This window comes from Cygnus olor, chromosome 9 (assembly GCF_009769625.2).
Source record: "Cygnus olor isolate bCygOlo1 chromosome 9, bCygOlo1.pri.v2, whole genome shotgun sequence".
Classification (NCBI taxonomy): Eukaryota; Metazoa; Chordata; class Aves; order Anseriformes; family Anatidae; genus Cygnus; species Cygnus olor.
Genome location: NC_049177.1, coordinates 13,397,703 through 13,411,045, shown reverse-complemented (window position 1 = coordinate 13,411,045; position 13,343 = coordinate 13,397,703). Strand labels below are relative to the sequence as shown.

The 13,343-nt window shown below is 48.9% G+C and overlaps 1 long non-coding RNA gene across 1 annotated transcript; it reads right to left on the bottom strand.

Annotated features, from left to right (window-relative positions):
• Positions 1-676: 676 nt before the first annotated feature.
• On the bottom strand, positions 677-3,956 carry LOC121074534. Its single transcript, XR_005822401.1, has 3 exons — positions 3,868-3,956; positions 2,629-2,716; positions 677-819 (listed from the first exon to the last, which is right to left on the bottom strand). It is a non-coding gene; the product is annotated as an uncharacterized LOC121074534 (long non-coding RNA).
• Positions 3,957-13,343: the final 9,387 nt, after the last annotated feature.

Genomic DNA, 13,343 nt, shown 5'->3' with positions numbered 1-13,343 from the left:
AACAGGCACCCCGCTCCATGGCGCGGAGGAAGGAACTGCCCCTCCTAAATGGCCCCGTGCCGAGCGGCAACGTGAAACTGCAGCCCCCGGCATGCTCCGGAAACCGACGTGGCCGACGGGAAGCCCGGGGCCCGAAGACCGCAACTCCCGGCGTGCTGCGGGGCGAGGGGCTCCCGGCCGCCGCCCCAGAGCCGAACCCCTGCTTCCTGACCCGGCGCCTGCCGCCCGCGGCTCTCCCTGACCCCGCCGCCGGTCCCGCAGGACCCAGCCTCCCCAACACCGTTCCCTCCCGCCCACCCAGGGACCCCCAGGCCCTCCCTCACCTGCTCCCTCGCAGCAGCCGCCGCCCGGGTCACGCTCGCCCATCGCTCGCTCCACGCAGACCAGCCCCGGCGCACCTGACCCGGGGAGCACAGGCAGCGCTGGCCTCCCCCCACCACTGCTGCCATTCCCCCCCCCCAGCCTGCAGCCTCCTCAGCAGGGTGGCCCCCACACCCAGACCGCTTGTCTGTATCCAACGGCTCCCCCACGGACGATGAACACGGGGCCAACCCCCCAGCCACTGCCCCCTCCACACCCAGGAACCTGCACCCAGTGACACAGCCACTTACAGCGGCCACAAACACAGAGGGCAGCACAAGCCAGAAAGCGAACTTCATTAAACTCGTGTAGGACTCTGGGAGGGAGACTGCGGCGGAACTGCCTGCCCGGACGTTCTCCCCTTCCCCTGGGGGGCTGCGGGGCTCAGGCATCGAGCAGGTATGTCTGTCCGTCTCGGCGTCCATCCCATGGGGAACGGTTGCCTCCTGCGGAAATGGGCTGTGATGCGCAGAAGGAGGAAGAAAAAGGAAAAGGGCACAAGCGGGACACAAGCAGCAAGAGATGAACTGGGTGGACGGACAGCCAGCAGGACAGAGGGACAGAAGAACCACCCCGGGGGCAGGGAGCAGGACAGGGGTGATCAACAGGGTTGGACAGAGAGCCCAACAGAGGCACAACTGCGACGGCCAGAGTAATAGCAATTTTACTCTTACTGACATCAGACAGCATTGGTTTGGGATGAAATCAGAGTTTTGGTTTTTGGATCAGAGATGACTCTGTTGAACAGTCTCTGCCTTTCCAGTATTTGAAAGGAAAAGCCACGAGGATAAACACAGAAGTATGAAGCTATTATCACCAACGGAGATGCTGGAAGTAGGCTTCTCAATATCGCTTTTGGTATTTGTGGAGTAATTGCCTGAAGTAACTAAGCAAATTAAAGTAATATTCACATTTTAAAAAAAATGTACAGCACTGAAGAAGCTTTCAGGGTGGGGGGTAGCTGCGCTACCTAAGTGTTCCCTAGGCCTCCAACTTTACATGCTATTGTACTAGGGGAACTTGGTGGGTGTGCTGACTCTAAGGAACAGTACAGAGCACAGAGCGGAGTGGAGACACCACGGATAGGCTGTGACAAGATGGGGACCCGATGCTCTTGTGCACACCGAGACCGATAAGCTGCACGTTTGCTACCCAGAGCCAATGACCTGTCATGTTTTTGAAAAAATATTGTACTCTAGTGAACTTTTGCTCATTATATCATCATTATAATACCAAAACACACCTCCATCCCAAAAGCTCCGTGTCTCCAAGGTGCAACCACCCCTCACTGAGCATGCGCTCTGAATTTCTCCTTTAAACAAAAGTGAGAAAACTTTTTACCAATCATAGCCAAGATATGCCTGAATAGAGTCACTCAAGCTCCACCTCAAAGGACAGAAAATAATCATAGAATATCCCAAGTTGGAAGGGACCCACAAGGACCATCGAGTCCAACTCCTGGCACCACACAGGTCAACCCGAAAATTCAGACCATGTGACTAAGTGCACAGTCCAAACGCTTCTTAAACTCCGACAAGCTTGGTGCAGTGACTGTTTCCATGGGGAGCCTGTTCCAGTGTGCAACCACCCTCTCGGTGAAGAAACTCTTCCTGATGTCTAGCCAGAACCTCTCCTGTCGCAGCTTTACACCATCCTGGTCACTAAATAGATGGGCGGATAATGTAAATTGGCTTAAGTGAAAGGGGATGTTAGGGAAGATACCATCACGAAGGATACCTTTCTGACTTCCGGGATCAGTCAATGGGCTGAGCCTTTCTTCCCCCCGCATTGGGATGTCGTGGGGTAAGATTTGAACACTTGGTTGTACCAGGTGTCTCCATGGAAACTTAGAAATCTCTAGAGTCTTTGTGCCTTTTAACGCATTAATAGCCAGGATGAGTACCTGTGTATTTCATGCGTGCTCCCTTGCTTTTGCGGACAGTGAATTTATCTCCAGCAATCCAAAGAACCTGTGTCCCTGTTGCTGTTAATAAACTGCCCTTCAATGCATTTTTCCTAGCTGTGATAGTTCTCATTGAACGCAACTAGAGCGAGGACATGCTACGTTACTGGTGAATCCGTGACCGTGATAGTTCAGTACCCTGAATCCGACCAGACCCATAACAGTTAGTCAGCTACACCCCTTAACGCGACAGTATTTCATAGGGAAAAACATTAAGCCTAAGATTTCTCATCCCTAAGGCCTTGGGGGGCAGGCAGAGAAGGAACCTGAGACTCTTAGTATGTCTCCTGAGAATCGCAGCTTACAGTTACTCCATGTCTTCTGGTCTCACAGGATGAGGCAGAGGTATAATTAATTCCTTCTCTATCTCGCTGGAAAGAGCTTTTCTCCTATCTGTGACAAAGGAAAAAAATGTTATGATCGTGGGAGTCATTATACAAAGCCACACTCAGTGAATTCACTATTACAGTTAAAATCATTTTTAGTCAAAAACACCTTGACAGCAATGTTACCACTGCAAACATAGCACTGCAAAAAAATTCAACTCAAGATAAAGGAAGGGGCGAGCTAAAAGGACAAATAACGTGACCAAAGGCATCTGCAACAACCATCGGGTAGATGGTTGTCCACAGCCCTCGGATTTCATGGTCTTCTTTTCTGCCAAATGAATCCTGGAAGAACAGAAAAGATACACAACGTGTCCACAAAAACTTTTGGGGAGACTACTGAAAAGAAAAACAAAAAAAATAGAAACAGCAAGCGGCTAGTACGTCAGTTTTGTTAACAGAGTAACATTAGGAATTTCCACGTTCTGTGCAGTCCCAAGGTGGCGCTGGGTACATCCAATGATATTAATGGGGTGGCACAATGTAAGAGATAGTTAATAGACAAGGTGCACCTGAGGTGCACGGATTGCATATTCCGGGCAACAAAAAAGGCACAGCTTGGCACCCAGTTTGGATCAGCTTGCGTATGAGTCTGCTGATACATGAGTATATGCAACAAGCAGAAAAGTCTTTTACTCCACAGACTCCGTTTCATTTATATATATACATACATATACATGTGTATATATATATATAAACAAACAAACATTTTAAACTTTATAACCACTTGAGTAACAATCATTAGCTATGCCTACGCTTAAAGCCAGGACTTAAGTGATTAAGTAAACATGGAGCCTTATCTGTGAAATGCTGAAAATGCCCCATAACCACTGGGCATCTTATGCACAGCGTACATAATTTTTGCACAAACGTGCGTCTTAATACACAAAGAGGAGGGGCGAGGCAGACAAAGGTTTTAGAGACATGTCAAGACCAGAACAACCACTGGGCAATCGCTCAGATGTGCAAAGATCAGCTAAAACCTGCACAATTCCACTGAAGGAAGAAGGCTACCTACTTGTCTGCTTAAAATAACCTCTACGAAGAACGTATTACAAAATCAAAAATGAAACTATCTTCCAGCAAAACAATACAAAGGGCTAAAACTGACAGCTGAGGTTTGATTCTTTAGCAATGTCAAATGTCTTCAGATCCTACCTGACTTCTCGTGGATGGTGGTGTTGCAGCACAGAAATGAAGGGATCGAGCAGATCAGAACAGGCCAAACGTGGTGCTGAACTCCGAAAGGGGCTGTGACCCCGGACCCTCGTCCCCAAGCCTTTGACACCAGACCCTTGAACCCGCAGCCACCACCGCAGAGCTAACCCTGAGCCCCAGATCCCGGAGCTGACCCAGAGCACCACCCCGGAGCTGAAACCAAGCCCTGACCACGAAGCTGACCCCGAGCCCCTGACCCCAGAGCTCACCCTGGACCCAGAGCTAACCCCGCACCCCAAGCCCAAGCTCCAACCCTGAGACCCAAACCCAAGCCCCAAACCTGACCTTAACTCAGAGCCCCAACCCCGGAACCTTGACCCTGGAACTTCGAACCCAGAGCCCCCCAACCCGGACCCGACCCTGGAGACCCCAACACAGACCTGATCCCAAGCCCCTGACACGGAGCTGACCCCGAGCGCCTACCCCGAGCCCTAACACTGAGCCCCAGCCCCAAGCCCCAGCCCCGGACCCTTGACCCAGGAGCCCCCAGCCCAGAGCTGACACCAAGCCCCAACCCCGGAGCTGACCCCGAACACCGAAACAGATCCTAGACCTTGACCCAGAGCAAACCCTGAGCCCTGACCCCAAGCCCCCAACCCCGAGCCCTGACCCCAAGCCCTCAATCCCGAGCCCTGACACCAGAGCTGACTCTGACCCCCAAAACGGACCTCAGATGCGGACCCGGAGATAAATCCAATTCCCAACCCCGAGTCTGAACACCAAGCCCCAGCCCCAGCCCCTCGACCCTGGACCCTCAATCCTGTGCCCAGACCCGGGGGTGACCCTGAGCCCCTGAACCCAGAGCTGACCCCAGACCTTTGACCCCAGAGCCGACCCTGAAGCTGACCCTGAGCCCCCACCCCAGAGCTAACCCCGAGCCTCGGACCTGAGCCTCAGACCCCAGAGCTGACCCCAACCCTGGAGTTGATCCTGACAAAACAACCCCCAGAACAGACCACAAACCCTGACCCCCGGAACAGATCCCAGACCTGGAGCTAACCCCGAGCACCAACCCCGAACCCTTGACCCTGGACCCTTGACCCTGGATCCCCAACTCTGGACACTCGACCCCAGGCCCTTGACCCCAGACCCTCAACACTGGAGCCCCCGTGCTAGAGCTAACCCCGAGCCCCAGACCTGAGCCCCAGAGCATGGAGCTGATCCTGAGCACCGACCCTGGATCTGACCCTGAGCCCCCGACCCTGGAGCTGACCCTGACCCCAGAGCTGACCCCGAGCCCTGACACAAGAGCTGACCCTTGACCTGGAGCTAAACCCAAGCCCCAACCCCAGACCCTCTACCCCGAACCCTCAATCCCAGACCCTCGACCCTGGAGCCCCCACCCCGGACCCAACTGCGTAGCCAACCCAACCCAACCCCAACCACGAACCCAACCCAAGTCCCGGACTTAGACCCAACCAAATGACCCGGACCTGGAGCTTAACCTGAGCCCCAACCCAGAACCCCAGCCCCTAGCCCCAGACCCTCGACCCCAGACCCTCAACCCCAGACCCTCGACACAGGAGGCCCCACCACGGAGCTGACCCTGAGCCCTGGACCCTGAGCTGACCCCAAGCCCCTGACTGACCCGGAGGTGACCCCGAGCCCGACTGCGGAACTGACCCTTAGCTCCAGTCCCAGAGATGACCCCCAGCCCTGACCATGGAGCTGACCCTGAGCCCCAACCCAGGAGTTGACCCCGAGCCCCCAACCCCTAGAACCAACCCCAGACCCGGAGGCCCGACACCGAGCCCCTACTCCAAGCCCCTGACCCCAGAACTGACCTTGGACCATCAACACAGGAGCCCCCACGCCAGAGCTAACCCCAAGCCCTGGACCCGAAGCCCAGACCCAGGCCTGAGCCCCGGACCTTGAACAGATCCCAAGCCCCAGACCCAGACCTGGACCAAGAGCTGACCCTGTGCCCCAGACCTGTGCCCCAGCCCGAGCCCTGGACATGGTCAGAATCCGATCCCTGGACCTGGACCCGAACCCAAGCCCTGGACCTGGACCCAGGTCCGAGCCCAGGACCTGGACCTGGACCTGGACCCAGAGCTGACCCTAAGCTCCGGACCCAGAGCTGACTCTGAGCCCCAACCCCAAGCCCCAGCCCCTTGACCCTGGACACTCAACCCCAGACCCTTGACCCCGAGCCTTGAACCCGGAGGTGACCCCGCGTCCCGGACCCGAGCCCCTGACTCCAAGCCCCTACTGCTGGAGATGACCCCAAACCCTCAACCCTGGAGCCCCCACCCCAGAGCTGACCCTAAGCCAACACCCTGGAGCTAACCCTGAGCCCCGGACCTGAGCCCCAGACCCCAGAGCTGACCCCGAGCCCTGACCCCAGAGCTGACCCCGGACAAGGCTGACATCAGTGTTGTCTGTGTTCCCCTCTGTCCTGCAAAGGGCAAGAAAATCTCCAGCAAAGGCTGCAGGAGGGTCAGGGTGTTATTGAGGCTTTGAACAGTCACCCTGCCTGATCGGTGGAAGAAAAAAAATCAAGAACAATTGCAGGAGCCTCATCTCTCATAGGCCAGCCAGCACCATTTGTTTTGGGAATGCTGCCTGCTGTGCATCCTGTGTTCCCTTAAGGTTAACGAAACAACCAAGAAGGGCCACGTGCCTGTCAAGAAAGAATTGTTTTCTTCTTCCTATCTCAAAAATTTGCTGTTTTGAAGACTGGAAGGATGAGGGCTCTCAGTCACCATCCCAAGATAAGGCAGCAGTTACTCATCAAGCTGTACAGTCTGCTTTGCACAAAAGAGTTAGCTGAAATGATTGAAGGTCCTAGTTTGGCCTCACATACTAAACTTTAGGGAAGTTGACCAAACTTAGTATTAATTTATTAAATATTTCTTACCTTTTATATCTTTAAAATAGCTTTTTGGCCTTGACACTCTGAAATTTCTCGATGCTTTCAGTTAAACACAGGCAAAGGAGTTCTCATCCAGAGCACGTATTGCCGTGCAGTTCATCTGCTGATCGTTCCCTGTTGCCCGTGTTCTACGCAGTACTTTCTGCAACTGGTTTGCATCTGACCTTGACTGACAGCCCCAGACTACCGCAAGATTTATCAGCTTTAGGGGCGCTTTAGCCACTGCTGCCCCAGGCAGACATGCACACCTCCCGCGGCCGCGGGGCTCCGGCTCCTCCTGCTGCCCGCGAGGGTCGCAGCGGCCACCCAGCCCCAGAAGGGACAAAGGTGTTACCGCTACGGACTTGGTTTTATATTGACGCTTGGATGCTCAATAGAAAGGAGGAAAAAAAAAAAAAAAAAGGCAGTCTCCAAAAATTTATTCCCCGATTTCCCATCTCATTTTGGAGAAACAAGGCAGCACGGCTCTCAGGTTTCCTGTATTGATAGGATCACTTTGCTCTCCTTAGGATTTTTTTTTTTTTTTTAGCAATATTAATGCTCTATTTAAAGCTCTAGCTAGGTAATGGAAGTCTCTACTTCTGGCCTCTCCAATACAGCTCAGTGCCACCATGGCCGTTAAGATGCTCAGTCATACTGTCAAGGATAAGATGCACCACAGACTTAGAAGGTGGATTTAGGGCAGTTCTCTTTTAGGAACTTATTCTTTGTCATCTCCAAATCACTGAAAATTAATTTCTATTGTCTCAACAGGCACAAGTTCCTGTTAACCTCAAAAAAGGTCCAAAAGCCTTGTAAAGGACTCCTGCCTTGGGTGGGACACTTCAAACAGATAAGCACCACTGCAGGACCATAATGACATAATGATTACGGCTGGCAGAATCCAGCCCAGCTATTGACTGAAAACTGCACTAAAACACCCACTTCATCTCAGGGCTAGTCCTGCATTTTCTTCGTGGAAGGTTCTACTGCTCATGCAATTGTCAAAGAGCTTCTTGTCACCCCTGAAGCCCCTTGCCAGCTTGCACACTACCTGTCTGGAACGGGCACAAGTGTTATTGTTATATCAGTTCTGAAGCAGCTAATATTAAATATATATATATATATATATATATATATAAATAAACAATGCACCTTCTATGGCCTGGCAGGTACATCAAATCTAGGAGAGCTCACGTGGTTAAATTTTAAGCAGCAGCTCTATAGGCAAACATCTGCATCTTCCACACATTGATGCTTCCTTTTGAAGACCTCAGGATGCTGCAGAGGTATCAGGAGCTCAGCCTGCAAGGTGCTGAGTCCTTTGACCCTGCTCCACTGATTACTTACCTACATGCTTCGCTTTAAGCACAGGCATTGGGACCTGCTGAAACCACGGGGCCAGCTCATGTGCCTGGCAGTGAACCTGCACTCTAAGTGCTCTGCTGGACTGGGGCCAGGGATCCTGTGTGCATGAGGATGGAGCTGTCATTAATTCAGGCTCACAATGCCCCTTTGAGGTGTGTGTTGCTGTTAGAGCTGCTTGAAATGTGGAAATCCTGTTCTGTGAGAAATTCTGTTACTGGAAAATTTTCGGTAAAGGGAATGTAGGTTTTTAATAAAATGAAAGCCTTATTTAAAGTTGTAAAATAGAAATCATTTAGATGTGCCCCCTCCTTCCTGCTTCCCACCTTCTTTTTGTCCTTAGCAAAACACTAAAAATAAACAATGGTGGTTGTTACAATGGAAGCAAACTGGCCATAATGTAAAATCCTTGACCATCATTATTAGCTGTGCTGAATCTGTAAGAGTGAAATAAGATTTGTCTACGTATCCTTTTCAGGCCCCAAACACATTATAAACACCAGACTTAGATTTGTAACATGTGGAAATTAGAGGCCAACGTACAGAAAATAAGCCATGCAGAAAGAGTGCAGATTTCTTAGCTTTAGATAATGGGGCAATCAACAGCTACATCTGACAATACTGCAAGGAGATAAAATATGAAACACACATTCATATGTTTCATTAACCAGTGTTGATATAAGTAGGATGTTCTAATTCTGGACATGCTTTTATGTCTACTGAATCCTAGCTTCTGCTAGGATTTAAGCCAGAAACTACTGAAGTCTTCTGGCGATTTCTGCTGCCTTCAGGAAATGTTGGACCTTCCCTGCATGACATCAGGTAGTTCATCCAGGTGATTGGCTTTAAACCTTCAAGCCACTCCATTCTCTTTAGGTGGACTGCTCCCGCGTGCCAGCTCCTTGCAGTCATCTGTGACGAGTTTCAGCTAGGGAGGCTGGTGAAAGAGCCTTTTTCTCAGAGGGCACTGAGAAGGAAAAAAAAAATCCTAATGAGACCCAGGGGAGCCAAGCTCTATTTACAGTTCTGCCACTGCATTTCTGGGTAACCACAGGCAATTCATACTATTACTTGAGGCATTAGATCCACATTGGTGCAAGCGCTGCAAGATGATGTGCATTGCAGAAGAGCCAGGAATTACCACCAAAATGCAAGGCAAGAACAGACCCAGCAGGAAGCAAGGAAGGGTGAGATGACTCTAGCCCTCAGTCTGATGTGGAGGTGTGGTAGACTTAGCAGTCTGTGCCAGTCTGCAAATAAGACACAGGATCATTTCACAGATATTTTGTGTTATTTCAGGTCAGGGGTTGATGATGTACTGAGAGGAGTTTCTCTGGAAGGGCAAGGGAAAGCCAAGCATGAATGTGATAAAAGGACAGCGAAGGAGCACACCCCCTGCTGGCTTCAAACACAAACGTGTCCATATAAAAATAAGGCTATTTCCTTCTAGCTGGATTGTGCAGGAAGTTTGTTTTTATAAGTAGAAAATAGAACCTGTTCTTAATGAGGAACACTTGTCCATGGTCAAACATCTTGTCAGCAATGATAATTCTTTCGAGCTCCTCTGTGCCTGTGACATCCCAAAAGAATTATCTTCTAAGAAATAGGATCAAATAGTCCATAAAACCCAAACAAGGAATTTATTGGAAAAGATTCTAAGAGCAGGAAATTGGAAAAATGAAAGCACAGTTAAAAAAGAAACCTACCATAAATGCTGCTGAGCTATAGCAGCAAAAAGTGGTGTATTGATTCTGACATCAATTACTTAGGGAAGGCTGGGAGAACCTTCACAATAGGAATACACACGTCTTTCATTATTTTGTTCAGCCATTAGAGAAGATGGAACACCTCTGTGATTGCCTGTGTCCTCCTGATGCTGATGTGACCGAATTTGGGAAATGTGGAAAAACAGTCTGAATGTGCGGTGCCAAAGAGAGAAAAGAACCGTTAGAGTTTCTGGACAGCTTTAGGATCTGTAGCTTTTCAGCCTAGAAGGTTGCATACTGGAAGTTCAAAGAAAACTGGATATTTAGTCCCTGCCTCCCCATGCAGTTTCTGCTTGGGGTATCCAACAGATAGCCCCAAAATATTGGCTATCATGGCTTCCCCATGAACTGTGGATCTTACAGAGGGCATTTCTACCCAATTCCCATCCGAACTCCCTTTGAGCTGCAAAATGCTTCCTGCATCTCAAAATAAAATATGTGGCTTGTAAGATCAAAAAGATAAAATGTACTTACATACCAGTATTTTCCTCTGTTTTGCCACAGAAGCAACAGCAGGGACTGTGTGCTGGGAACTTGGCACCTTATTGTTTTCGTTACTACACCTTATATCCTTCTCTCAAAAATCTGGAGAACAGAGAGAAAACCTGATCATACTGCAGTCAAAAAGAGATTTGCCATTAACTAAGCTGGGGCCAGGATTCCATCTTCTGTATGGGTCCAGCACTTAATTCCATATGTCTGCAACCTGGATAATGCCCTAAGATACAGTTTCATCAACAGAAGCGTCATCAGTGCTGTTGCTATTTTCTGAGGTAAATTAAATTAACCCTTCGATATAGTTCAGGGTGGGAAAGGTAGTACAGGTTAAAAGTTGCAGCAACTTGATTCAGCTCAGCTACAAAATGACAATGAGCGTCATCTGACTAGGAACTACATTAAAAGTGCAGTTCTTTGTGTATTACACTGAAACAGCCTCATTATTATTTCATGAGCTAGCTGGCCACAGTGTCAAAGTAGATAAACAAACATGGGAAAATCAATCTGACCACTTCTCAGAATCTTACACTGCCAAGCATTTGTGAATGTAAATATTAAGGGTGGGAAAACCTCAAAAGTTTCTGACCCTTATTTCTAAGATCTGGGATCTTGCTAGATTTGGTTACATAGTGAGAAATTTGAAACTTTGACAACTTGGCTTGAAAAATATTTTTCTAATATACATCATTTTCCTGTTACTAAGTAGAAGAGAGACAAACCTCTTTTCCAAAGCATAGATCAGAAAAATAAAACACCTCTCTGTAACCATGGGAAATTTTAGACCAAAATGCTGTTTTACTTAAATAGTAATAACTATAATATTAGAAGATAGAATATGCATTTCTAGCTTTAGTCATGCCCCTGGATCTAGAACGGGTCTCATTCCTGCCAATGCATTTATGCAGAGCTTAGACTGATTTCCCTGGTTTCACCTAAATTGTTGTGTTCTACTTCTTTTTTTTCTGTATCTTTACGCTTCATCTTACTCAACTGCTTTGGGGTATAAAAAATATATATCTCTGAATGCAAATCAAATTTTTTGCAGCTTTGATTCTGCTTAAATAAAACCATTGAGAGCAAGAGAAAGTTACAGATTTCATCAGCAACTGGCCGTTTGCCCTAGACCTCACCCAGTTTGGCACCTGTATCCATGTGGTAGGACCCTCCTGGGAAGGACACTTTTCTGGGCCACAGCAGTGACATGCTCTGTGTGTGTTCCTTCTTGGGAAAGGAAGGTACTTTTTCAGTCTGGTCTGTCATCATAGCGAGCAACATGTGCCACATTCATAGATCCCAGTCTTGAGACACATTTTGGAAGTTGCCAAAATGTGCTGTGTTTGCTCGCTTTCCACTGACAGTTCTAGTTGTGTCCTGCCTATGCGGGACTCTCAGCCTGAAGGCCATATCTGTAGGAAAGCATTTCCTATCATTGGCTATGATCTGATCCTGCAGCTCATCTCAACAGCTTTTGTTGATATCTACCTTTTCCTCACTTTAGACTGCAAAAAACAGGCAATGTGTGGCTCTCTCTGGGTATGTCCAGGATATGTCCAGCTGGTAGGTGAAAAACTTGAATGGAGTCTCTAAACCATATCAAAGGTCAGAGACCTATCATGGCCATCACATCAGGATTTCAGGGGAGGGAGAAGGAGAGGGAGACAGGAGGCTTGAGTTTCTTCTCAAACACATTGGCTCTACACTAGCATTGCTTCATCATTTTCCGTGCAAATTCACAATTGGAATGAGATCGGAGAACGATTATATTCACCAGCTGAGTACAGCCCCCTTTTTCCTGGGTGCACATCAGACAGCCAGCTTTTCCCCAGAGCCTCATAAAATCCCTACTTCCCACCATGGTGCCTGCTAGCCCCAGCGTGCCCTGCCTTCCCCTTCGACTTTCAGAGAAAGGCTAGCTGTGACCCAGTTGTGACCTGGTCTTTGAAACGGGGATAACAAGCGCTCTGTCTGTCGGTTTGGATGGCAAATAGCCTTTGAAGCACAAACTGGGCTTTACATTTTTTTCAGCTGTGCTTGGCAGAAGGGGGTCCAAGCCTACATTGTAATAATTCTCCCCAACCCAACTCAGAGGATGGATGAATGCAGTTAAAGAATTAAACCACAATTTTGGCTCCATTTGACACAGCAAGACTATCAAGATGCCCTACAGGTCATCTGAAACCTGTTAATCTTGGATAATCTGGAAAAGACACATTTTTATGTGCAGATATCTCAGGAGGACATGTTTCTGTGAGAAAAAGGCTCAGTGTTTCTGTCCTCTGCTCTGTTAATCATGACCGACTGCTGGTATCCAAATAATACAGCAAATCTCCCATAGGATAAGGCAGACCTACAAAAATTAGAATTCGGCTGACCTGGAAATATTTCAGTCATGGTTTTCACAAGTAGTTTTGTCAGAATAGGGCAGGGATAATTACAGCTTAAGCTAAAAGGGAAAGGGGGATGGGAAACCATGAGGTGGAAACTGCAAAAATAAATAGCCCTCTGTCACAAGAACAGCCCCATGGAGGGATGCTGGTTTTGAGTGGAAGAAAGAAATCAGTCTGAGAGGATCCTGAATATGCATCAGTTCTCCTTTTCTCATGACCTCCAGAGCAGCTCACTGGGAAGCCTCCTGCTCCTTATCCCCACAGCCATTCCTAACTTGGGCTTCCCAACCCCCCCCCCCCCGCATCTCTGCACCCCTTAGGGATAACTGTTCCCCATGTAGTGCAGGCTGTAAGGCCTCAGGTCCTGCTGTCTCCATTTTTCTTTGTCCTCACTGTGACATTCTCAAAGAAGCAGGTGTCAAGTGTTGGAGACACCTCAAGTGTCTCCAATTCTCCATTTACTAATGCTGATTGCCCCCACATGCTACTGGGAACATGAGCCTTCAAAAGCAGAAGTAGGGCAGAAATGTTCCCTTTCTATTTATG